This window comes from Anas acuta, chromosome 1 (assembly GCF_963932015.1).
Source record: "Anas acuta chromosome 1, bAnaAcu1.1, whole genome shotgun sequence".
NCBI classification, from domain to species: Eukaryota; Metazoa; Chordata; class Aves; order Anseriformes; family Anatidae; genus Anas; species Anas acuta.
In genome coordinates, this window is record NC_088979.1 from 19,474,020 (window position 1) to 19,501,611 (window position 27,592).

Consider the following 27,592-nt stretch of genomic DNA (forward strand, 5'->3'; position numbering starts at 1 on the left):
TTCACAAAGTTGTGTAAGCTCATTCTGTGCACAGCTTGATAGTTGCAATATCAATTATGCTCCTTAGCTTCCAAGAAACAGCTGACCACAAGGATGAAACTCGTGTGGGAGGAAGAGGGAGCATGCTTGGCAGCTGGCCTCCAACGCAGGAATTGCTGCCACAGGAGGACAGGTTAGTAACAAACTGGCCTTATTTGGAGCACAGTACAAGATTTTGCAGCTTCAGACTCAATTCCTTCCATTGTAATATCTCTCAGAGAGCAGGAAGAAGGGGACAATGATGAGGTTTCTCTTTCTGTGCAACTTTAACATTTATAAGGCACAGTGGTCACTTGAGCACTTTCACTTGGTCACAGTGGTGACAGAGATATAATGGTTTTCTCCTGTAGATTTAGGGGATTTGTGGTTGTGGCTTATGTTTTTTCTTGTATTAAGCTAACCTGGGTATGTAGTGTAGTGTTAGAAACCTATACTCTCAAAGGATATTGTCCCCATGAAAGCTGCAGTAACTCTGGGGGAAGAGAAAATTATTCCCTTTATTTTGGATGTATTTTAGATTGCCTAGAAATAATAGTACTAGTTAATAATGTTGTAATGCTATGGTCTCACAAAGAGGAAACACTAAACTTGGGGTATTTTGGTGAAATACCATTATGTTAAACAGTCTTATGGCTGCTTAAAAATATTTATGAATATAAAGACTGGCTTTTTTTTTCCTTGGGTCTTTACACGCTGCTGATATAGAAAGAACAGTCATCAGTCATTTTTAGATGCTGCTCTCATAAGGAGGAACCAATAAAACATTTTAGGTCGAACACATACATGTTATGTTTAGAACAACCACCCACTATGTACCATATGCTGTCACACTCTCTTAACAGAATGAGAAAGACTGAGTTTCCCCATTTATTTTTAAGGCATTTCTCATTAATACCTCCCCCATAGTACTTAATTTGCTTTAATATTTACAAATAATAGACGCTATTTCTTTTCTGAAGTAACCTGAAATACAGGCATTCAGTGTTCCATGCTCATGCTACTGTAATGCTTCTAACTTTGTATTACCTGTGTCATGAAGAAAGATTACTGAAATGGACCAAGCCCTACAAGTAAATTGAAAATGTATTACGAACTACCTCATTATAATAAACGAATGAGCTAAAGAGTACCTGAGTGTTTGAGGCCTAATCCAGCAAAGCATGTTGTAAGTGTGGAAAGTCTTGAAAAGAAAAAAGAAGTTATCCCACAAGACTGCAAGAGTGTTTTGTGGAACACACTGTAGGTGTTCTGCAAGACTTTGTCAAAATGCTCAGGACTTTAAGAAACTGACAGTTAGTAATATAATACTGGGTTTTTGATGTCATAGCCTCATATACAAATTATTTTGTAATGGCTAATACTTTCCATAAAGTTAAAATAATGTTGAGACAACAGTAGCATGTGGGCCATACCTTAGGCTGTGCATCATTCCATGTCTGGAGGGGCAGGAAAGGTTGAGCTGTCCCTGACTAACGCCCTTATCCCCATATGCCACAGGCTCCCCGAGGAGCAAGGGTAAAGCTGGATCCATCTGACAGGGTTGTCCTGCCACCATGGCACCCACAGAAGGGCTAATCCATGGCTTGGGCGTGCTGTGAAGGTGTGAGCATAAACAAGCTAAAACTGACCCATAGTCTTGGCAAGGTGGAAGAGGACAGTTATTTATACCCATTTACACTGAATTGCATCAATGTGCGGAACACTATAGTGACAAGATAGCTGTTTTCCCTCTCCAGACACATTTCTAACCTGTCTGCTTAAAACTGACCTGGGAAGTTAAGAGGTAACCCCCCAAGGCAACTGGAGGGACTGCATGGTTACCAGGAAGTTTTTGCCAATTTATTCTCTGTCACACTGTCTTTTTTGATGAATCTTATGCTCCTGGACTTTTCTCTTTGAATATTTTCAGACCTTGTGCATATACATGAGCAGAATAATACAGATTTAGACCATGTCCTCAGAAAGCGGGTTAAACCACAGACTAGTGTATGACTGCTTGCTGTGTGCTGCCACGGGAACAAAGTGAAGGAGATGATGTGACATCGGCTGGTGGAGAAAGCAGTCATACCATGCATATGCAAGTGATTACTTTTTGAAACAGAACTAGCCTCATGGAAAATGCTATTTATTGCTAAGCATTCATAGAGGTTGCCATAATTATAGAACAATTAGGTAGCAGGATCTATGGGGCAGGGTCTTTAGTGACCCTGGGAAGCAGCAAGCATACTTTGAGATACACTAACCAACCATACCCAGCTTCATTGGGACTGTCTGGGGAGTCCGCATTGTGCTCTCATGATCGTTGGATCAGCTAGATCAATCAAGAATAATCTGAAGAGCAATTATGGAGTGGTAAATTGTGTCAGGGAAGTGAGTACATTGTCTAGCTGTAAAATGTGATTTTTCTGTGCTGGTGGTTTTGGGAGATCCTTTCAGTTCAGCTCAGTGGGAAGTTCACACTGCTACAGTGCTTCCTTTGCAATTGAGTAGGTGGCGGGATGTTCATGGTCTGCCACTCTTCAGGGCCTGGAAATACATGTACAGTCCCTACCATAGTGGGAAAGGACATGGTTTACCTGTATGGCACACCTCCTCTGATGATGGTATTACAGCTTTAATCCTGAAAGGCTTTTCCCACATCTGTTCTCCTCATGTTCACCACCATCATTTTGTCTAGATTCCTCTTAAAATGCCACCCTTTCCACATTGCCTACAGAAGGCAAATATATTTACCAAACAAACCAACCTGCTACAGAGCCATGACTCTGGTCACACACCTTGATTAATTCTGGTTGTATTTTGGTAGTCATTGGCTTTCCTTGCCTCATCAACTGTTTATCAATGCCACCAATTGCCTCATGTGTGAAAGTGATCAGTAAACACAGTGAGGCAAAGATCAAATCACTTCTGATTCTTTGGTAAAACTTCCTGAGCTCACTAAAAAAATAATAATTGCTGTTCTTTTGTAAGGGAGGATCATTATAACTTCTAAAACACTGGTAAAGGAAGGAAAATGGGGATGAAAGGACTTTAATGTTACCCAACATGGCATTGCTGGTTGCAAATATAGCTTCCTTTCCTTAGTTAAGTCCTACTGGAAACCTCTGCTCATTTGCTAACAGCTGTTCTGGAATCAGCAGAGCCTCAGGATCCACTCTTTTGAAATGACCTAATCATGTATTACTGTCTTGCAATTTACTCATTAACATTTAAAGAAGCCCCTAGCAACACATTTTTCAAGAGTGGCTATGACAAACTGCCTTCGTATCGATTTCTTTGGTGACTTATTTGCTTATGTGTGATACCAAATATTGTATGCAAATTCTAAATAGTTATCAAGGGATGACTTATGTAGTATCACTATAGTTCCTTATAAAGGTCTACTGCAAAGTGTGTGATCCACTTCTGCTGTTCTGTCAGTGTTCATTGCAGACCATTTTTTTGTGAGAGGTGGTGTGCAGGAGATGGTAGAATGACTGTGAATATTTTGAAAATCACCATCTGTTTTGTGGAATCCAAGATGAACACCATCCCTGTGAAACCAGAGAAAGCAACCATCAGACTGTACAGTTTCTGTTGGTGATCGCTGTGCTTTGGCATTAGAATTTTCCTATACAAAAGCAAAAGAGCCCTGCACTGAGCCTTAGAGCCAGCTTTAAGAATTGAACAGCTGGCAAATAAATGAGACCCAATCTGCGTGCATGCAAGTGGAGGCTGCGAATCATATCCTTATCATGAAGGTGAGGAAAGCGGGAAAATCTAGGTTGATAAATGAAAATAAGAGAGAACGAGAGGGCAAGACTTATGGAGTATGGCCTCTCCAGTTCCAGGTACAATGCACATTTGTTTAAAAAAAATAAGAAGGCAAACCAAAAACCAACAAATCCACTGAGTAGAAAATGCAAAGCACAATATAAATGCTAAGGGATATTTGTCTGGATGATTTATACACATATAACATTCCCTTCCAATTAAATTTACAGCCATTTAGCTGTACCTGTATTTTTGATCTGTTAGTTCTGTAAGAGTAATGCACTCAGTACCATTAAGGAGAAGTGAACCAGATAAGCAAACTCCTGGATGGGAGCACAGTCAGGCCATTTGGGAAAACCTGTGTAGAGAAAAACTTCTCTTTCCCTGTCCCACTGGCTTACGCTTTCTTCTCCCACGACTTACATGCAAGGGGGAATATTGAGAAAATATTGGCATTGTTGCAAGAATACTTTGGAGCTCATCAGGCAATCTGTGCATATTTTCACAAATATTTTTAGTGGGGGGAGAAAAGTACATAATTTAGACCTGCAAAGAGGCATGTTTAACTTGCACTCTCCTCTGGCCACTTACATGGAACTTTACTCTCCTCCGCTCTCTAAACACAGATAATTGCCATGGTAACCGCTGTATTTCAAGACTCTTACACATATACTCACACCTTTCTTAAAGAAACACAGAGCACAACAATGTGGGACCGAAACAGTAAATCACCGGGCTGTTTTTTATTTGTTGTTAGCCAACTGTCAGGATTTAGGGAAGAGCTGGAGACTTTCAACCCCTATCAGTTTCAGGCCAAAACCCGAAGATGTTTAGACAGACACTTTGACATCTTCACTGAAAATCTGGATGTTGTTTGGTAACCCTGGGCAAGGAATGACTGATGATCTCCCCGGGTGCAGGGCTAGAAGATTCCTGAGCTAGGGAAGGAGATTAAGGGCCTAAATACTGAAAACCAATGAGCCACCTTTAGGATTAGGCACTAATTTATCAGAGTGTGAAGCCGTGACATGCAGGGAGCTCCCTGGTAACACAGTGAACTTTCAACGCTGCTGGACTTGAAGGTCCTTCTGACAAATACACTTCTTACATACATACCCTTATATCTATAGATACATCTGTCTCCTTGCTGACTAGATGGCCTGCACCGAGAAATGCCTCTGCACACTGCCCCTGGGGTATGCCAAAGACAGGAGGGAGGAGACATGCCAGGGTGCAAGGCCCCCCGACCACCCCATGCTGCCTCTCCTTGCTGGTCCCTTGTGGGCTTGAGAGCATCTGACACAGGTCAGAGAAAGCAGTCTGAGGGCAGTGTCCAACCGGGATATATAAACATACCTGATGTATAAACAGTATTTTTTTTTCCTCTCCGGTTATCTTTGATAGGTGAATCAGGAAGTAAAAACGATAAATAGTTTGTTTGGGAATGGAATGAGCTTTGTGTTTTCCTTTGTGTTAATGACCTCAATCTTTGCAGTCTGAACTTCTATCTCAGTGTGTTCTTACATGCTTGACGAAGCATTGCTAGATATTGTTTGGAAGATGAGAGCTAGAGAGTATTTTGAAGAGGAGGGAAGGTCTGAAATGCTTGAAAGAAGCAATATGTTAAGCAAGCTTACATGGCTAAAGTACAAGTAAGCCTTCAATTCTGAAGTATCCCTATAAATCAAAATAGCACCCCTTCTCCCTCCCTCTCAAAAAAAAATTCTCTGTCTGGGAGTAGGGATATTAATTTGTCTGGATGACATGTTGATTGTGGCTTGTTCTTGGGAGATTCTTTCCTTCCACCACCAAGGTGCAGCTCATCCCCCTTCTGCGTTTGGTATTTGTAATAAATTTCAGAACTCTCCTCTGATCCTGTCCTGGGGAATGGAACTGGAAGCGTTCACAGCAATTGCCGGCTGCTAAACCATATAAATTTAGTTTTCACAGAAAGAAATATTTGCATGAAATAATAAAAAGTTTTCCCTCCTTCCCTGGAGAATTTGATCATATGGGAATCCAACTGACACAACAACATTCTCTTTTCTGCAGGTCTGGAGGAGAGCTCTGCTTAATTTAAACATGCCTGCAAGTGTCCAAGGTCATGTTAAACTGGCAAATGAATTAAAGATCCTTCTTTCAAATATTCGTTGGTATCTGTTAATTCCCCCCAAAACAGGGTTGCTTTAGTATGGTCTGAACATGCAAAATTCAGGTACCCTCTTCTCTGAAAACTGACAATAAGTTTTTCCAATTCAGTCACCTCAATTGCTCACAAAAGAGGAAAAAATAACAGCAACTATTCATTAAGAAACAAAGTACAGAAAAGCTTACTGTCTGCAATTATGGTCCAAATTTATACTGAAATTTAGACCTTGTTGACTTATGACAGTTTCATTTATTTTAATTAGAGAACTCCCCAGAACTCTGCTGTGATTGCCATTATCCAAACAGCATTGCTAGTGTAGGCTTTAGCATTTGGAGTCAATTTTGGAAGAAGTTACAATCTTCATAGTGCAATGAGAGTTTTTTTCTTGAGGGGATACACCAGCAGGGCATGGATTTTGTTTCTTGTAACGCAAACAAAAAGGGAAAGCTGTTGTTATATTATTGGGTTATTTATCTTGCTGTCATTCAGTTGCATGGCCATAGAAAAGATCAATGCTAAAACAGGCAGGTCACTGTCTTCTCTATCTCCACTGCTGCTGGGAAGGAGAAACAGCCCACACCAGAGGAGCAGGTGCTGCTCTGCCTGGGCTAGAGTTTTGTGTATGGATTTTAGACAAGCAGATCTTTCCACTGGCTGGTGGGTCTTTGTGGTCAAATCTGAATTTGACTCTAAGAGGAAAAGATTATGCTGGATTTTGCTTGTCAGAAAAATGCAGCAGCTGTCCAGCTTCCCCAGGATACCCATCCTGAGGCTGCTGCTTCCAGGCAAACGGCACAAAACACTGTGGCTGCCCTGCACTGCCCTCCTGCCCTTCCCCTCCTGGAGGAGCAGCTTCAGGATTTTCCCTTCTCTACGTCACTGCCTCCTCCCCACAGCCTTGCAGGAACTTCATTTGTTTTTGAACCTCTTCCAGATTCAGCTGAAGTTGACCTGTGGCTTTCGGAGTTATCAGGGGAGCAATCACATGAATTTGATTAAAAAAACCCAACAAACAACAACACAAACCAAACCAAAACAAACACAAAACAACAACAACAAAAAATGCACAACAACTAAATGTCCAAATAAAAAGAACCCAGAATAAATACCCTGCATAGGTCAAGTAATAGCTCCACTATCCAGCAACTGTAGCCTACTGACAGACTTTCTATGGGACAGCCATTGCAGAGAGACATGATGGAGCATGGGCACACTCAGGCTGGACATCGAAGGTACCACAGCAAATACATTTCCTGTTTACTCGGAATTTTCCACCATACAAGCAGTTTGCTGCCTTCCTAGAAAGAAGAGTCTATCCTTGGTTTTATCTCAGCTTGCATTATCAGGAACTAAGTACAGGAGAGAAGAGATCCAATCGTGGCTGTTCAGCCAAAGGACAGTTCTGCAGTTAGAGCTTCAGAAGTTTATATCATAAATGAATCTTCCAATGTCTCTCCTTTTATTCCTGGTGAAAATCATGAGATGTTGAAAAGTTATGTTAACCTTGTGATTCTTCATGTCACATGTTAGATGTTGTATCTGAGAAAGAGGCAAAATGTAAATATCTGTCTGGATATATTGTGCAGGTTTAAATGCTTTATTTCTACTTGTAAAAGGCAGTAATGGCACGTGTGCTCTACAGGCAAGGATAAAACTCAGCTGCAGAACTTTTCATGATTTAATGCTAGACTAGGTTGCAGGATTGCAAAATAATGCAGAAACACACAATATTTGAGAAACATATGTGCAGAAACATAGAGTATTTGAGAAACATATGTGCTGATACACAATTCATAATAATGGAAAAGCCTGATACCAAGAAGACAGGGCAGTTTTATTTGAAGTTCCATCATTTACTATGCAGGCTGTTTTCAAAGATTTATATTGCTTATTTGGAAAAAAATTATATTTATTAGTGTGGATGATGTGCATTTCTAGAGTGTATTAAGCAGAATTTCTCATGACATTTTAGTATTGATATTTCTCTTCAGCCAGAATCTCAGCCGATTTATGAATAGGGTAGAGACAAAGAAAGGTAGTGGTAAAACAAAGATGACTTTAGCAAACTGACAAACACTGCGGTTTGCCAGCCACTGACAAATATGAACAGGCTAGTCTAGGACAACTTTGTTTACATAGTGTTTAGTTTAGGAAGGAGTATGCTATAAATATACTGCAAGTACTTCGAAGTCATAAAGTTGTCCATACTATTGAATGACTATCTCTAAATAGCTGGCAAAGCAAGAAGCTGATTAAACAATGAGTGGATAACCAGCAAGGTAGGACCATGGGACTGAATGGAGTCATTCATTCTAGTTTCTTTCTCTGCTAGCCTCCTGCAACATGGGTCTTCCTCTTAAAAGCCGTTATATCTTTTTGCATCATGACTATACCACCTCATTGTTTTGATAGTTAGACACCTCTGCTTTCAGAATCAATTAATTCCTTGTCAATTTATATCTTTTTGTTCCTAGTGAAATTAATTTTATGAGTCAGATAGTGCTCTTTACCCTCTGGTCTTAACCTGGACCCACCTCACTACTTTCACACATCTGAGGTGTTTGGCCTTGACCACCCTTACAGTCAAAGATGAGAAAGAGAAAAGAGAAACTTCCAGAAGTCATTGCATTAGACTTGTATTAGACACTGTTATATGCTGGGATCAATGTCCTTCTGGATCTGTTCTCACCATATATAATCTTTCCTTGTGACAGCATACAGCAGCCTAGACATGGTCTACCAGGCTTTTCACAGTAGCGATGATACTTTCTTAACTCTATTAGAAATTCCCCTTGAAACATTTTAGGTTTGCACTACCTTTGTCTTAGTTGTGTTACATTGGCAAAGGATTCTGTGGGCAGTGAGCACATCTAGGGTGTTCTCAACTTTCAAACTGATGTGCTCCCAGTTTATCACATAAATCTGTTTTACAAATCCTTAGTACAGAGCATGCCATTTGATACTATTAAATGTTATCCCATTTCCATTGCTTCACTCTTTAAGGTCATCTAGTTCTTCCTGTTTATTCAGATTCTCCTCCCTCATAAGAATGCTTTCCAAATTTGTGTTATCAGAAAATTTCATTAGCATGCCAACATTTTTGTGGCAAGGTACTTCCCCGCTTGCTGGTTGCCTTCAGTTGATTCCTTATGCACCTTACAATTCCTGTATTAATCCCCACATATGTTGAATAATTTTCCAAAGAAAGATTTTTATCTCTCGTTTACACTTTTTTTTTTTAATTTAATTTCTCAGAACAAGAGTTCTTTTGAATCTGGTGTGATGCTCTCAGTAAACCTTTTATCCCATCTTTTATTTATCTCCTTGTCTTTAATTATTCCCTTCAAATATTTTGCTGTCAAGTCATGCATGGTGTTGAGTTCAACTATCAGGCTCTAGATCTCCAGATCATTCCTTTTCACTCCAAGATAAAGACTTTCTAGTGTCTCAGACTTTTTGGTTTGATAGATTTACCCAAAGCCCATGTTACGTGTGCATTTTTGTGTTCCAGTTTTCACAATACAGTGAAAATGTTAGCAGGAGACAGATTGTTAGGTCCTCCATCTCCCCACTCTAAAGTGAATAACAAGAGGGTTTTTCAGTGCTTGGAATTGTGCCCTTTGCAGAGGGCACTATTCTGATGACCCCAAGCATCTCTGTGTTCAATCATGGAGCAGACCTGTACTGTCAGCTGTACTGAAAAGACAGCAGGATACTCTTCTTCTGGGCAACATACAGACTACCTTGACTGTTTTCTCAATGCAGAGACACTTACTTCCCTACTTTCTTCTTCACTATAGCACCTTTTTGTGTCCATTTGCTTTCATTCCATTTGGAAGGTCAAGCTTACTGTGCACTTTGAAAGTCTCACTGTTACTGAGAGTTTTGACCTTTTCTGCCAAGCAGTTCTCCTTTTCACTCTCCTTGCCCTGGTTCCTTTCTTATATTTGTTGTTATTATTATTATTTTATTGGATGTAATTTTTGTAGAGTCCCCCCTTTGGTCCTTGATTTATAGATAATTCAACTCTCTGTGACAAGCACGCACCCCCCTCTCCTCTTTGGTGTAGTCAATATTCCAGTCTTGAGTCCTCAAACTCCTGATGCCTCACAATCTCCATCAGAAGTTGAAGCACCCCTTCATGGGGATAGGCACCCCATGGCCAGCATTTAGCACTCCTGCCTTTTGTCTTCTCTGTCACTTGAGTCCCTTCTCGTCCTACCAAAATGTGAAGTCTAGTGGACGTTATATCCAGGGACTTGCTAGTACCTTTAAGTTCAAAGTCAGCATTTGTAGCTGTTGTACCCACAACATACGTGAGCAGCCATGTTTTCTCTTTAAATATTTTGCTCCTTTCTTGGCTGGATCCTCACTGCTTTGCCTGCTCATAGGCACCTCCTCTGTGCAGAGGTCTCTCTGCATCTCAGGCTTTTTATCCTTCCCTAAATTCTTTCACTTTGTAGCTTGGAACCTGCTATGTTGCTCTCTATCCAAACACCATCTCTTCCTATATGCATTTTTCAGACACAGCTGGAGAAGTAGCTGTCCCATGTAATAAACTTTTACAGGCCAAGTAGTTGTGGGGTTCTTTACTTTGCATTCTGAAACTGTCACATTTCAATTGTTGTCCCGTTGGATGTAAACAAGAATTGTTTCCTGATCACTACTTTACAGGCCAATTTCTATGACAAGCTCTTCTGTAGGCCTAACAGGTAGCCTGTTGGTCATCTGTGGCTGGTGGAGTGACTCTTTGGTGAAGACATCTCTCCACCATTCATTAGAGAAGACTTGAGTCCTCTAGTCTTGGGAACATTTGTTCTTTGGTCTGCACCTAAAGGCTTAAATCCTGACTTCAGCTTCATAACACACTTCTGGCATTATCTCTTTTTACAATATTAATAGAGCTGGCTCTTGTCATACCCTGGCCCCCCTGCGTGGCAGTTGGCACACCACTGCTCTTTGGATATCCACTCTTTTAAGAGGCTTATTTATTTATCTATTTATTTTTGTGAGCAGTCCTTGGTCACACACTTCTGCTTTTTTTTCTGCTTTTTTTTTTTTTTTTCCCTGTGTTATTATGTAAGATTTTGTGTCACCTTTTTTTACTTCTTGTCTTCCCTCCTCTCTTCTCTTTCTGCTGTGATTCCTGTGCCTGGTGGTCTCTAGTCTTGCTTCAGCTGGGACAAGGTAACCTTCCTTTCATCCTTTCTTTCATCCTTTCATTCACCCATATTCTCTTTCTTCCTGTTATGCATCTATTTTTTCCTGTGCAATTGAAGCTTGTGTGTGTATATGTGTATGTGTCTGTCTGTCTATGAATGTTTTTTTTTTTTTTTTCTTTTCAGTCACATCCTTGTCCTTCAAGATCAAGTGCTTCCATGCCCATCTTTCTCACCTAAAAAACTGTCCTTGTGGGGGCCTCAGGTCTGAAAACTTTCAGAAAATATCTGCCTGTGAAACCTCCTTTCTTCTCTTCTCTGTTTTCAGCCAAAGGGAAGGACTTGCAGGTTCTGCAGCTGCCAGCAGCTGAACCCAGTGCTGACTGCTTGTTTAGGACCAGCCATGACCAGCCTCTGCAGCACACACCCAGTGCTCAGCTTTGTCTTCCATCTGCTGCCCCTCCAAAATGACTTCTGTGACTGGGAACACTCTGTCCATAGGTAAAAACTACACCGAGCTGCCATTAACAGCAAAATAGTGTGAACCAGAAAACAGTGTGATCCAGTGGCCAGAAGTGAGAATATGCAGATTTCTAAACTTTGTGGTGTAGTTTTGAGGAGATTATTAATAATCCATTGACCATAGAATAAACTCTCTGAGCTAAGCTGTCCTCTCTGGGAGGGAATGATCCAGGTAAATACATGTCTTGGCCCTGAGACACCAACAGGTCCTAACAGCCCTGAATTCCCTCCCCATGGCCTCATACACCATGTCCATGCCCCAGCCCAGTCTGAGGCCATTGCTCTCTGGGGCAAAGAGTGATGGCCCTGGTGACTCCTTCAGTACACCAAGAGTCTGATGGCCTCTGCCAAAGATGCAGAATCCAAGATAGATTGTGCCTGCTGTGTTCCTGTCCACATGTCCACGTGGTGAGGAAGAAGACTGCAGGAACAGGCCTCTCAACTGCATGATAGTGTGGCATTGTTGATTTGATAAGACACACAGATGTGATTAGAGGGAGTGCAAACTGGCATGTAAAACCCAAATAAATTATTACTTTTTTTTTTTTTTCCCTGAAGTTTGTGTTGTGTAATTTATTTTTATGTTTAAAGTACAAAGGTAAGAGGCAGGTGCTGAACATATTCAGGCTGGCACTTGGAAGTCACATGTAAGCTCACTTGTAGGCAGCAAGCTGTACCCAGCTTCAGGTTATAACACCAGGACCAGGACCTACCAGCACCAGTCCTCTCCCTAGCCTTTTTGGGCTCTGAAGGTACTGCAAGTTTAGCCTGGCTAGCTGTGCTAGACCTCATCATGATCATAACCTCAGTTGAAATACAGTAATGTAGTCTGGCAGTCAGAAGACAAAGCTAGCTTTCATGTGACATTAGGGTAGAGCTGGGCCCAGCTCTACGCTAATGACCTCTTTGTCTTGTTTCTCCCATCTGTAAGGAGTTGTAAGGTTATCAAATTCTTTCTAAGGCACAGCGAGACTGAAGTGAATTTTAATGTCATTAAATTATGCATCTGGAAGTATTTGTGATTTCATTTTGGAGCTAAGCTCTGAAGCATCAGATCTGGTGCATAAGCAGTATTACAGTGACAGAGAGCTGAGGGTACAGCTTCACAGGGCAGAATGGCCATCCTAGCCAAAAGGCAAAACTTTGCACCTCACTGCCCCCTGGCTCTTCCCAATACCATCCTCACTTTTGCCTTGAAATGGCTATACTGCCTATCAGCCTTGTCCAAATGCTGGCTCAGTTCACTGAAGCAACTCTTATGGCTGGCCCATGGGAGAGCAGCTGGGTGGGATAAACCACCTCCTTTTGGACATTTCAGTAATCATTCTGTTTCCATGTCATAGAATCATAGAATCATAGAATGGCTCAAGTTGGAATGGGACCTTAAAGATCATCTAGTTCCACCCCCTCACCATAGGAAGGGATGCCACCCACTAAATCTGGTTGGCCAGGGCCTCAGGTAACCTGGTTTTGAACACCTCCAGGGATGGGGCATCCACACCTTTTCTGGGCAGCTTGTTGCAGTGCCTCACCACCCTCTGAGTGAATAATTCCCTCCTGACCTCTAATCTAAATCTCCCCTCTTTTAATTTAATACCATTCCCCCTTGTCCTGTAATTATCTGCTTGAGCAAAGAATTGCTCCCCATTTTTAATATTATATAAGCCCCCTTTAAGTACTGAAAAGCCACAATGAGGTCACCCTGGAGTGTTCTCTTTAGGCTGAGCAATCCCAGCTCTCAGCCTTTCTTTGTAGGAAAGGTGCTCCAGCCCCTTGGTTGTCTCTGTGGCCCTCCTCTGGACTCACTCTAAGAGCTCTACATCCTTCTGGTGCTGGGGGCTCCAGCCTTGGACGCAGCACTCCAGGTGGGGCCTCACCAGGGCAGAGCAGAGGGGCACAATCCCCTCCCTCCACCTGCTGCCCACTCCTCTGTTGGTGCAGCCCAGGATGCAGTTGGCCTTCTGGGCTGCAGGCACACACTGCTGGCTCGTGTTGGGCCTTTCGTCCACCAGAACCCCCAAGTCCTTCTCTACAGGGCTGCTCGCAATGGGTTCTTCACCCAGTCTGTGCTCATGTCTGGAATTGCCCCTGCCCAGATGCAACACCTTGAGCTTGGACTTGATGAACCTCATTAGGTTCATGTGGGCCTAGTTCTCAGACTTTTTGAGGTCCCTTAGGGTGGCATCTCTTACTTCTATTGTATCAACCGCACCACTCAACTTGGTGTCATCTGCAAACTTGCTGAGGGTGCACTCAATCCCAGTGCCTTGTAATTGATATTAAAAAGATATTAAGCTGTGCCAGTCCCAGGACAGACCTCTGAGGGTCACCGTTCATCACCAGCCTCCATTTAGATGTAGAACCATTGACCACCATTCTCTAGGTGAGACCTTTTTGTCAAGTGCATCATGATGGATGGAAATGGAACCTCTTGAATAAGATTGAGTCCCCGTGAAGCCTTTATTTATTTATTTTTAATGTTTCTATCTGATTTTTGTAGTTTTTAAGCACCTATGACAAGGTCTTTTTCGTAAAACATTAATTCCAAATTTTCTATATTCTATAGAGAATTGGGTGTGTGTATATAGTAATCTGAAGTCAATGCTTGTTTCATTTCTCTAAACAATTAGAAAAAAACCTATTTGTCAAAAAAAGTATTTCTACTGGTAATTCCTGTCTGTTGCAAAAGAATTTCAAAAAGTTTATTTTTATTACCGGTGGCTTTCTGGTTTATGAGCACTTGTTTGTATTTAATGTTACAAATCCAGACCATTTTCAGTAGGTATTGGTAAAGTCAGTGTGATTTTAATACCACTGTAAAAAAAGGAATTACTGAGAGCTGCTTAGAGGAATAAAATCATTTAATACTTTATTTGTGTGCTGCATTTCAGTTAACATACACAAACTCAAATACTTAGGAAGCAATTGGAAGAAATGGTCCTTTGTGAAAAATCAATGTCTGTGTTTTATCTATGGTATCCTAACCATTCCTCTGGGCCTTCAAGGCCTTCCACAAAAACAAACAAACAACAACAAAAAACAACCAAGTGAGATAAATATCAAATGCTAGATAGGTTTTATTAGAACTTGGGTATTGAATGAGCAAGAAAAATATTTCAGGATAAGTAAAACAAAACTCTCCCAGGCATCTTCACACAAGAACCTGTCATGATGCTGTGAGCAGACTTCACTGAAGAGTTGAGCAAGTGTAGAATCTGAGCTGTGAAAGACATTTCTAATTTACACAGTTATATTCAATAACAGCAAAATGAAAACAGAAAAATATAGGCTAGGTAAACTACTTTCTGCCTAAAAGCTTTTGTTTTTCTATTACTGTACTTTTTCAATATAAAAGGCTTACTCCAAGGTGTAATTTCTTTGAAGTAATGAACATGTATTGAAATTTGTGCTTCATCTTCTGACCAATGTCCAATTATGGTTACCAGATCTAAATATAGTTCTTGCCTACAGTCAGGGAACATAGTAATTTTACAGGTTTTTATATATTTTCATTCTACTTTTCCAATTTGTTTCACCCTTTTCAGGCTTCTGACACCCACATTGTCAGCCATGAAGATCTGCACACATTTTCTTTTAAAATATGAAAAGAGGCAAAATACTTGTTACAATGCGCGTTCACTAAATTGCACGGATGTCAGATTTTTCTGGTAGTTTCAAGTTCAACATTTTGGGGTCTGGCTGCTTAATCAATATGTGTACTTTTATCCTTTTGTATCTGATTTTTTAAACTTTTATCCAATAAATGCTATAAAATGAAGATTTTCATAATTCTGTAAAATATATGGGGCTAGACTGATGACTATATCGATGCATAGCCTCACATTATTGAGTGTTTGGAAATCTTAGCAATAAAGTGAATCTTCTGAAAACTCAGTTGATAAGACTTCAAAAAGTTGGAAAGATTTTCAATCTGGTTAAAAAATTCCAGAAATTTAGTAAATCAAGGGTAGAAGGTAACTTGTTTAAAGTGAGATCTGTCTGCCTCTGTTATCATTACTGTTTCCTGAGAGACAGTTTATGGAAGGTGGTTTTATGATACATTCCTGAAACACCTCCAGATTTCAAATATGCAATATAAACCACCTTATGAAAACTGCATAACTTGCCCTTGATTTATAAATAGTACCACACCTACTTTAGCTGTACAAAATTTCTAAGTCCTAATGTAGTCAGTTAGTAATAAAAACACAGCTTAACACAGAAGGATTTGCTAAAGAACCAGATCATCAAGGGACAGGAAACCACCTTCTAGATTAAAGCTTGCTGCCTATTTCTAAGGTAATGGATGGAAGAACTTAGCACATTAACAAGAATGGTTGGAAAAAAAAAAAGACACAAGGAAAATGTTTCTTACCAAGGTATGTTGTGAACAGTTTCCTACAAAGATTGTGCTTAAAAGGGAAAATACAAGCAATGTTTGGCAATTAAAATAGAAGTGGTTTATTAGTAGTAAACAAAATAATTACAGCAGAGAACGCCCCCCTCTGATTCAGGTAATCACAAACATTTTTGTGTATAGAGCCTGAACTGTTGGGCTTTGGGACTATATTCCACAGCACAGGAAATTTTAAGTCAGTGTCCTAAAAATACTTGTACGAGAGTCACAGAAAATATCACACAAGGCTTTCCAGTACAATTCACTTCAGCATATGATATCTGGCTACCTCCCCAAAATGGCACTCTAATGCCACTTGGACAGTTGAGAACAAAAGGCTGATTTCTCCAACACGTTCTTATTGCATTTTCTGGACCTAATTTTATTTTATTTTTTTCTGGTTCCACCCACTTGAACTCTACATATATTGAATATGTATATTCATATTTTAACTCCTGGTATTTTCTTTTTCATGTATGACACCTTGGTCTTTTTTTTTTTTTTTTTATTTTTTTTCTTTTTTTGTGGATATGCCGTTACATTGGCATAAAAGTGCCCTAGATGTTTAAAGTCACTTAATGTTGTTTTTAAGTGTCTTTAAAGTTCAGGTTCCCAATATGCTCAGCAAGTTAGAGGTGGTTATGCTGAGACAGCTTCAAGAGTGCAGGTTTGACATGCAGTTGTTTCTTCCATCTCTAGGGAATCCAAATCTTTAATGCAAATGTGTACTCACAAAAAAGCTGTTTTCCATTCCTTTATTCTCCTCTCATACTTTCCTAGAAATCTCACTTGAATCAGATCAGTAAACAGAGACCAGCGGTTTTGAAGGAAGTGGTCCAAAGGACATTTTTTCATCTCTTGCTTATTATCTCAGCTGCTTTTGGTGCATAAATATTGTTGAACATCTGGCCCTACCACACACTACACCAGTCAGCACACCTTCATTCCTGGCACTAACCTTCTGCTCCTTTAAAATAGTGGACTTGTTTCTCTTATCTTGTTCAACTTTCTTGAGTATATGAACTTAATTTTCCTGAAAAAAATAGAAAATAATGGCAAGTTCACAGTCAAGCCTCTGAGTGTCCTACTAAGGACGTATATGTTGCAATCATAAGTGTCCAGAAGTAAGCTGAAATCCCAAGGTTCTCTGTAATTTAATCACATTTTACTCCTTTCTTCATCACTACAGTGCTCCTGAGTAGAATCTGAAAAGGACCCAAAGATTTGCCCTGGACTGAAATGTGATAAAAATGAAGCAAGTCCACTTTGCATTGGCAATTCAAGTACTCCTGTTGGGGACTGATTTCATCTAATTTAAGCTGTTTAGAAGCTAAGCCACTGTTCTAGGGTTGTCTGAGCTAAGCCACTGTTCTAGGATCTGCACTGCCTTGCACTGCCTTGTTCTTCACACCTAGTTTAGGCTCTGGTTCCCCGAGGTGTAGCAAATGTTTTAATAGCTTACTGTTGCTGAAAGGCTAAGATCCCTCATTCCTCCACCCTCTGCTATTGCTCCTGGTCATCTTCTTGCCGTTTCTTTTGTGCTGGCTCATCAGGTCCTTCTGTGAACTGATTCAACCAACCAGCCTGGTGGAAAGTCAGTCAGGCAAAGTGAGGGAAGGAAGAAGAGCAATGAACAGAGATGGAGAGAAGAAAGTCCTTTTTTTTTAGTGGAAATGAGATATTGTCAGCTGCCAATGAAATTGTCATCTGACATGTCTGCTGTGCTCAGAAATGGGGAAATCTCTGGATGCATTCCTGTCTGCAGGACAGATAGAAAGTGTTTCAGTGAAAACAAGAGTCTAGGGTCTAACTTTTGAGTGTTCAGCTTTGGTCAGAAAAATGATTGAAGAGATTTGATGGCATTTTATGTTATCAGATACTTCTAATTCAAAATCTTCTCAGTTTGTAAAGAGACAAGATGCTACTTCTGCTTTGACAATCAGATCTGTAAACTCAGTGTGGGAAGAGAAAACTAGAGTACTGTTGTCTTGAACCTCCTCAGCCATAGGTCAAATATTGCTCTGGCAAAACCCTCCTTTCAGATACTTGGGTTATGTCACCCCATTGTCTCCAGTGTGTGCTCCTATCTCTCTTCTGTGTGGGAGCTGGTGCTTGGCTTTGTAATGCTGTTAATGATATAGAGCTATCTTACCAGTACGACCTCTGCAGTGATAAAAGGAATAAAATGTAGGAAAAGCCTCCCATTATCACTAATGGAAGAAGAGATGTCTCTGAATACATGCATGGAGAAGATAAACAGAGTGAAAAGGTGCTGATTTTACCATCATTCCTTGGAGTAGAATTGTGCTTTAATGCATTTTTCCCCACAGTACAAGGTTTAAAATAGAGAATTCACTGAGGATTTCAAAGGATAAGTTTCTAACACAGCTAAGTAGTACAGACACCAACAAGGAAGCCTTGCCTACAAAATATTTTCTTGGTTTGTATCAATGGTGAGAGATCAAGGATGCAAATTTTCTCTGGCTCATGATTTATGCATGTGAGCAATAACAGGGTTTTCAATCTTGATTCTGTCACTCTCATATGGAGAGTTAAAAAAAGAAGTGATTTAATTTGTGTGTCTAGGTTATTCCTTTTGTTACACTGTTAGATCTGGAAGAGTGATACCACCTTGGAACAGCACTGGAACAGCTAACAAATTATTTATATGTGCTAATTCAGCTACCACAGAAAAAAATGGATGCATGAAAAGAAAATGAAATATAAATATGACTATAAAGGTATTATTTGAGCAAGATGTTCACACCAAATTGCTGTAATGCAATAGTTGTGAAGCAGCGGATAAAATTTTATGGAGTTTACTATGTATTAGCTGCATATGCAGGAATGCAGCTTTCGGTGGAAGAACAAATATTGAACTACAAAGGTCATTGAGAAAGCCCAGTCTTTGACAGCTGATATTGTCAAAGCTTTATCAGAAGAGGGAGTCCAACACTGTTCACATAAGTTGTACAGTGAGGTTTAAGCACAGAAGTGATGTGGCAGGGATAAGAGCTAGAATATCATGGTTGCAAACTCAACGTTTCAAAATGGTACAGCAGCACTTTGGTTTTGAGATGAATAGGTTGCATATGAAGACTTTTTCTCCCTGTTTCCAGTCCTGAGATGGTCTCTAGATCTTTTAAGAATGGAATGAAATTTTCAAGCTGAAGTTTATTGTTTTTGATCTTATATAATGGGGAAAATGGCCAGAAAATAATCTGAGCAGCAAGTGGAGTTTTGCTCCACTTACACTCATCAAGTCACAGAGAGGCTTGTGTGTGCATTTGCGAATGTGTGCCTTTGCTAGGTGATGAGTGAACATTTGCTCACATGAGCATTGCCATTGCCACATGATGGTGCATGCATGTATACATCAGCACAAATAAACATGGTATACTTTGGTCGCAAGTCAGAGGAAATTTCCTCTCCTCAAAGCACAGGGTGAAGTGGCAATGCAGGAAATCTCTAAACATCTTCAGCCACTAGTAGGGAGAGAAACAGAATGTTTCTCTAACTAAGGGGTCGGCCTGGGTCTGAGCTCTGGCTGGAGCCCAAGTTCATCTCCTGTCCTGGCTGTGTGGGTGTATGTCTGTGCTCGAGTGCAAATTTGAGGCCAGAGCCGGGGCCTGCTGCTCTTTGGCACAGATTCAAGGCAGGTCTGCTGTGCATAGCCCTGCACTTTCCAAACTACATGGCTTTAAGATGGGCTGCCCTCAAAACCATGTTATTTAAGAGAAATGCACTGACCTGTAGGATTGGATATGGGACAGAATGAAAATAACCTCCTAAAGTGGTTAAAAGTAATTGCCATCTGAGCCAGAACACAACAAGGTGTTGATGTCACTGTAAGCAAACTGACTGAAATTAAGAGATGACCAAATCAAAGACTACAGATATAATTTGTATTTATACACAGGTGACTTAGAAGCCCAGTTCCCTATTTAGTATAATTTAAGGAGTAAAAACACCTTGGCGGCTGACACAACTGAGCCCAAATTCAGAGGGGGTCCTCTGTAGTGCTGTAATTTTTGCTACATGGAGGGAAAAGGTATGGTTTTCCTAGCTCTCAGACAAATCCATAGGAAAACAAACAAACACAAACAGATATAAATGTTGAGTAACAAAGCCATTTTTGAAGGGTATTCCTAAATCCCTCCAGCTCTGAGAGTGTCTGGCCCTGAAGAGCAACTGCAGATGTGGTTATGTTCTTTTCTCCTCCATACCTGGTGAGTTGCTTCTTTGCTCCCTCCAGGGAATGGCTCCTGCCTCACTTTCATCTCCAAAGTTCAGAATTCTGGGGAAGAACTAGGTGGCATGTATTGAAGCCATGTCAGAGACCTAACAACTTAGCAGGTTGGACAACTGAATTGTGGTGCCCTGGGGCATGCCTTTGACTTGTTTCAGTTACTGGTGTAGATGCACTTACAGGCTCACAAAAGTATTTAGATGCCTCAGAAATCTCTTGCTGAATATCTTTGGCCATATCTGGGCTCAGGATACTTCTGTCCTCCAGCTACAACCTGATTCTGTACTAAGGGAAACCCTGTGCAGCCACAGCCCCACTGTCTCTTTCTGATTTCCTTCATTTTCTTCAGAAATGAAGAATCTTTTGCTCCATCAGGTCACACACTGGTCTAGGTGACCAGGACATGTCTCAGGCCATAATGACAGCTGAGTGGGCTTGCAGACTGCATAGATTTGGCTTTACATAGGTTTGAGTGAACACAGACAAGAAAATGGGAATAAAATTATAGAAGCCATTTAATCTCTCTTATTTTCATTGAGTTTTTAGAAGGCAGAAGAGGTTCTTTTAACATTCTCATTTTACATAGAGATCTATCAAAATAAAAAAGATACTGCGTTGTAAAGATCTCAGTGTGGAATGATGGCATCCTGTGGGCCATGTTTCTTCATTACAAACAGAATAATTTTTCTCCTACCATTGTGTATTATTAATGCAATAGGAATGCTGGTTAATAATAAAAGATTGTTGTTTGACAGCATGCTGTATCACCTCTTTCCACTAAATAAAATGATGGCAGTTGGACCAGCTGAAGCTATTTTGCCATGTTATGTTTTCCTGCATTTTTCTCTCTTGTTAGCAATGAAAATGCAACATTACAGTAACATTTCCTTTTCCCATTACTATCACATAAAGACAATATGCTAAAAAAAACACTAATGTAGCCATTTTAACACAATCTCTGTGTAATGTAGAAATATGGTGCCTGCCTGTTCACACTCACTCGTAATGCATATAGGTGAAAGAACAGCTCATATTTTTAGGTTTATGAATAAAAAACTAGAGATATTCCACATGAGGACATGCCCAGTATTCTTTTATAGTCTGGAAGGGGGTCTCTGTGCCCATATATATTAAAGTGTGCACCTGCCTTCAATAAGCCCACATCAGGATACGCAAGTGAACTGTATGCCAAATTTGCCTTGTAAAGCAAGTATAAAAAGAACAGATTTTTGCTCTGAAAAAAAAAAAAAAAGGAGAAGAAGTAAGTATTATTAAAGGAAAAACATAGTTGAATAGTTGAGCTGTTTTAGTTGAGATCTGGGAGAAGAAAGAGTTTGACTGAGGCCAGTGGAACAATTGAAATAATAATAATAATAAAAAAATGATCAGAAACATAATAGTGTTTTTTTTTTTTTTTTTCCCCTTCTGGAAAATCACAGAGGATATTTTGTGGCAGCTCATCTTATCATGCATTTTTGTGCAGACCCTTCCAGTTTCTCAGTGATGTTCTGTCTGCTTGAATGGCTGTCCATGTGTGCTTGGTCCATGTCTCAGGTAAGGACTGCAACCAGCGTGCACCTGCTTTCCAGTGCTGCCTCCTGGGCTTCCCTGTTTGCAGGGATCAAGGATGCAGCGAATCTGAGCATGGCCAGCAAGATGACTTCTCCAGCAGGAACCACAGACCTGATCATCATTTTTCACTGCACACCCATTGCTGTCATACTGAAAATAAGAGAAAATTACTGAAAATAAGAGAGCTGTCTAGTCTCACATGTTCATGGAGAAGGGATCTTCAGATAAATGAACTATTAAGACTGAACTTTGGCTGAAGAAAAACACTAGAGGCTGCCCAGCAGACCTTGATGTATTACAGGCCATCTTATTCCTGGCTTGGAGCTTGTCAGCCACCCTATGGAGAGATGCACATAGCAAACAAGCTACCTGCAGTGGCCATAATCCTTCTGCAAAGAGCAACATGGACCATGTTGTGGGAGCAGAACAAAGGATAAAGTCATCCTGCCGTGAATTATATATGTGGGAGGTAGAAGAAAATGTCACCAAGTGGTTGCAAGCCATGGGGGCTGCATGTTCATTTGAGTGTTTCATTCTGCAATGTTTATTTGTAGTCTTGATGCTTCTGAAGGCTGTGGAGCTGTTGAGGAAGGGGGAGAAGAAGGGAGGAAGGAAATAGGGGAGTCAGGACAATGAGGGAGGAGGGGAAGGGGAAGTTCAAGTGGACAAATACAGATGTCCATATCTGAGCCTGATTCTCTTTCTAGGCAAAAAAAACATACGTGACCAGTTTCAGAGGTCTCCCCGATTGTAAAAATAGCTTTCTGGCAGTGCCTTTACTTCTCCCATGACTGCAACCTATGGGACTGTCTGTGATGAAGAGATCTGCATGGTTACAGGAAAAGAGCCCAGCCACATCCACCCTATTACCTTTCTGGTAGAAAAAAAACATGGTGGTTTTGCATCTTTCAGGACAGCTGTGAGATACAGGGCAGAAGGCATATGGGGATCTTTGGGTTGTTCCTGGGTTGAAATTGAACAATTAGGCAAAAACAGAGTCCTGATGCCTCAGAGCTGAGCTGAGCTTGGTTACCCAAAACATCTTAATGTGCAAGAGAACAGTGCTATATATTGAAATCTTCTGTGAGTGCTATCTTCATCTGCTCTCAGCATTAGAGGGTTGTTATTTAATTTGCCTGTGAGTGAAACAGTCTAATTTCCATTATGATGAGCATTTACGTGAACATAAGAAACTTTTGAAAACTGGAGACTGCAGACCCCAAAGACTAATTCCTGTGGTCCCGAGGCTAGATGCTGTTTGTAACTGCAAATCCAGAGAATTCATGAGGATAGATACTCTGACCTACTGAATTTATGGAGCCACCTTCTCTGCCTCCTGCTCCCTCCCTCTTGGCACAAGTGGGAGGAAGGGGTATGCTGAGAGCAGGATAATCAGTGTGTGAGCTCATAAGAGCTGTGCTCCACGCTGCCTGACACTTCACTTGCACAAGCTCCAGTAGGATAAGGCTAATTGTGGAAAATAGAGGACTTCAGTACTCTTGACTTCTGCTGTGACTATGTGGTTCACAAGCAGAGGACAGTACATACACAAGGGAACACTGAGGTTCACTGGAGAACATGGTTTGCTGGAGTTGGTGGCGTCTCCTTGGATTACTGCAGAAGTCTTTCTTCATCCTCTTGTCATTTTGTCTTCAGATATGCCACCCAACTGCTACCTCCTGTTGGCTCCATAGAGCATTTGAAGACTTCTCTTGAAATCTTCTATCTGCCTTCTGACATGTTTCTGAGCAGCATGCACAGAAAAGGATCTGTGCCTTCCAGGACGTGAGACCTCAAAACAAGTTCCTGTTCCTGAGCGCATTTTGATACAGATTCCATTCTTTTGGAAGGCAGTGAAATGATTAAAAAAGGAGAAGGAAATCGATTCTGAATTTTTCATTATAAGCAAAAAGTCTGTTAATATTTGTATGATGCTTGTTAATATTTGTATGGTTTAAACTGCTGTGGCAGCTCAGCTTGTGATGCATTTTTGGATTGTTTAGACATGCTTTTACAGTTCAAGCCCCAGTTTCATTTGGGATGGTTTTGGAACCACGAGTGCCTGGGGGCCCTGTGGTGGCAAGATGGCAAGCTCCCATGGAGGAGGACTGCTGGTGCACAGGGACCAGCCGGGACCACACTGCCCTTCAGGTATATGTCATAAGTCATGGCTTACAGTCTGTGTGCGGAAAGGCTCCGACTGCTTCTTGCTGCAGCTCTGGGTGAGTAAACTGCATGGGCTGGGGAAGGAAGGGGTTGAAAAACTCTGTCTTTGCTCCTGTTGAATTCAGTTGTCAGACTTAGAGCCTTACTGATCCTTATGGCCTGATCCCTGCTTCAGATTCTCTGCCTACTCTGGAGGCTTCTGTGGGAAGTGCTGTGTAAATGATGAGTGCTGTTAGAGCACTTTTCCCACCTCTGCTGAAGCCCACATGTGAGTTTGCTTCTGATTTCAGTGCAGTCAGGCTTACACAAGTATGCTTTTGTGCCTACAAATGAGAGGAGTTGAAAAGATATTTACTCTCTTGGGCCAATCCATTGCACACTCTGGCAAGAATAATGGCAGAGCATCACACGGTGGGAATTACACAACAATTTTCCAATGGAAAAGTAAAACTGCAGTTAAACTTTGCCATCACTAGCTGTAGCATCCCAAATGTAGCAGCAGAGCAGCGGGGCAGTGGTATGGATAAGTGAGAGACACAGAATGATTCGTAAGTTAGGAAAAAATGTTGCGGAGTAATAAAAAGTTTGCAAGCTTTGAAAAGTACCTGCATTTTTTTCTCTGTATTGTTTTACTTGCTTTCAAATGGTCTTTTCCATTGTAAAGCATGTTTTAGAGAATAGTGGCCAGACTCCAGGTTCTAAAACTGATGATATCAGCTCTTCAAAGCTGCCAGATCAGAAACATAAAGATATACATAAAGGGTTCATTTCAATAAGAGCTTATTCATTATTTTCAAAGCAAAGGAACTTTTTTTCCTCCTACAAAAAATTCTCTTTCATTAAAATGTTTATACTGTGGTGTGTATATGAGGGGCTGTCCTTTGAACACATTTCTTGTGGCCTACAGCATAGAAGAATTAAACTGGCATTTAACCAGTAGATTAAATGTGGGCAGGACCCCTCTGTAATGTGGTAGATAAGCAGGTGGATGCAAGATAAGAATGAATATCTGCCTGTTATAAGAATAACAAGCAGAGCAATATTTCCCTAGAAGAGTTCACTGAAGACTTAAGAAGGACAACAAAGGACCTAAGCCTCATCCCCTCCCTTATCTCTGCCTTTCCCAAATCATTATGTTGTACCTCATATAGAAGGAACACAAAATTTCATATCTGAAAATCTGAAATAATCTTGCAGACAGATTATTTAGAAAAGGTTAAATATCACCTCTCTCTCTCAATATGCATTTTCTACAAACTGATACCAAAATGTATGTAAGTACCTGTAAACAGAAAATACTAATACTGCTATGGTCAATAATAATGAATTAATTGCAGTGCCTGGGGCTTTTTCTCAGGAGTCATCCTGCTAAAAACCATGTGAATGAAGAGCAGAAAAGGCAGCTTCACCCCAGAGAAGTCGTTGAATGTCTGATGGCCTATGGAGCTGGTGGACCACACAGGCATGAAGGTGAAAAGGAAAAAGAGATAGAATTGAGCCCTGACCACGAGGCCATCAGGCACTCTCATGGCACATCAGACACCTGGCTGCCTGCCTTTGTGGTGGCTGAGAATGATGCAGATACTCATGGGCACTGAGGAGGATGGTTTGGATTATATGGTTTGTTTTTCAGACTTCTGGTAAAAAGGCTTGAAAAAGGCAGTAAGGATGTTAACCTTCCATGAGCAAGGGAGACTGTAAGGTTGTGCACATGATGTATTGACACAGCAGAGAAAAAAATTGCCAACATTTTAATAAAACAAGAATAAAACAAGAAATGGGCTAATTACTAGTCAGGTGAGGTCAGACATTTAGTTGTAGGAAAGGCAGAAGATATCAGTTCCAGGTAAGTAGTTACTGCCACAACTTGGTACAAAATCACAGGCAGTAGATTTGGGATGGATTTCAAGAAATTGGTTATTTCATTCCTTTGCTCAAAGGCATCACCAATTTGTTTATATTTGGAGATATTTGTCCAACAAATTGAGTAACTACAGTGATAGGATTAATGCAACTTCTTAAAGTCTATAGTAGTTATTAGTGATCCACCATGTTACATTTTTTTTTCAGAATTTCCTATGCAGAAATTCATGATGTCTCATGTCCGCCTTCAGATAAGTAGCATCTATTCTTCAACTATTGCGGACAGATCTCCAACCACAGACTATCCAAAATCTCATGTTTTCCTTGAGCCCAAACCCTCTGGGCTTGTGGTGTCCAGAACTGGACACAAACTCATATAACCTGCCTGATCCTTTTCCAGTGCCAAGCAGGGTGGGAGAACTACCTCATATGCCTTCGAGCAATCCCTTCAGCCAGTATCTCCAGTGAGGCTTGGGTTTTGGCAGAAATACAGCATGGTGACTCATGGTTTGCTTTTGCTTTCCTGTAACCATGCTTTCCTTTCATTCTCTATTTGTATTTTATGTAATTGGTTATTCCTACTTACCTGTAACACTTTGTAATTGTCCTTATTTAATCACATTCTGATCTTTTGCAATCAGTAACCAGTTTCTGAAAAATAATTCTGGACTTTAATCCTGTCTTTGACTGAACTTCCAGCTCTTTGCAACTGTTGTTAACTGCAGTTAATTCAGATACACAATTTATATCCATATGTCAATGTATCTGCAGTTCTCTATGTGTATGTATGGATATTTACTCCATCATCAAGTGATTCAGGAAGATACTGAGTAGTACTAGACTGTATTCAATACCTTATTTATTTATTTATTTTTACAATGAACCACTTAAAATTCCTCTCTGTGTTTGGTCCTTCATTTAGTTTTGCACTCACCCTGCAGCATTTACAATTTACCATTTCTGAACTAGCGTACAAGAACGTCAAATTAGACAGTGTCAAAAGATTTACTAACATTAAGCTATATGTTAAGTAATGTTAAGCTATCTGACAGCATTTGTGTGATCTCCCTATGTTCCTTCCCTCATCTGCAAAACATGTTTGCTTGTCATTGCAGGAAAGGAGATTGGTTTTGTGGGGTTTGAAGTTTACGTGTATGTGTCTGGTGCTACCTACCAATTTCTGTCTCTCTCTCTCTCTCTTTTTTTTTTTCTGTCTCCTTTTTTTTTTTTTTTTAAAGTATTTATTCCATTACTGTAGGAGACTTACAAGATGAAGTGGTCTACTATTTCCTAGCTGCGTTTTTGCATCTGTTTGAAGAATAAGCAAGAATAAGCACTGTGTTTGCCCTTTTCCACTCATCTGGAATGTCGCTGCTCCTTTACAGTTTTCCAAAGATAACTGATAATGTCTCAGAAACTGCGGGAACTAGTTCTCCAGACATCACTTGATGACTTTCACAGGGCCCACTGATTTACATGTTACCTATGTATTTTTTATTCCCCATGTTGCCATTTTTTTAACATTTTTTTTTTTAACCCTTTTCTTTTACCATAGTTGTCAGCTGCCATTTTAATTACAACAGAAAACAAAAAGCTACTAAATACTTGGTCTTTCTTGGTATCCCCTGTTGATTGTTTTCCTTCTCTGCTGAACAATCTCTTTCTTTGTCTAATATTTAGGTACTTATAACATAATTTCTTGTTATTTTTGTTCCTTTTTTTTT

At 40.5% G+C, this 27,592-nt stretch overlaps 1 long non-coding RNA gene across 1 annotated transcript; it reads left to right on the forward strand.

The window, feature by feature from the left end:
- LOC137850955 (uncharacterized) lies at positions 1 to 27,072 on the forward strand. Its single transcript, XR_011092921.1, has 3 exons — positions 1 to 172; positions 21,707 to 24,061; positions 25,363 to 27,072. It is a non-coding gene; the product is annotated as an uncharacterized lncRNA (long non-coding RNA).
- The last annotated feature ends 520 nt before the right edge of the window (positions 27,073 to 27,592 follow it).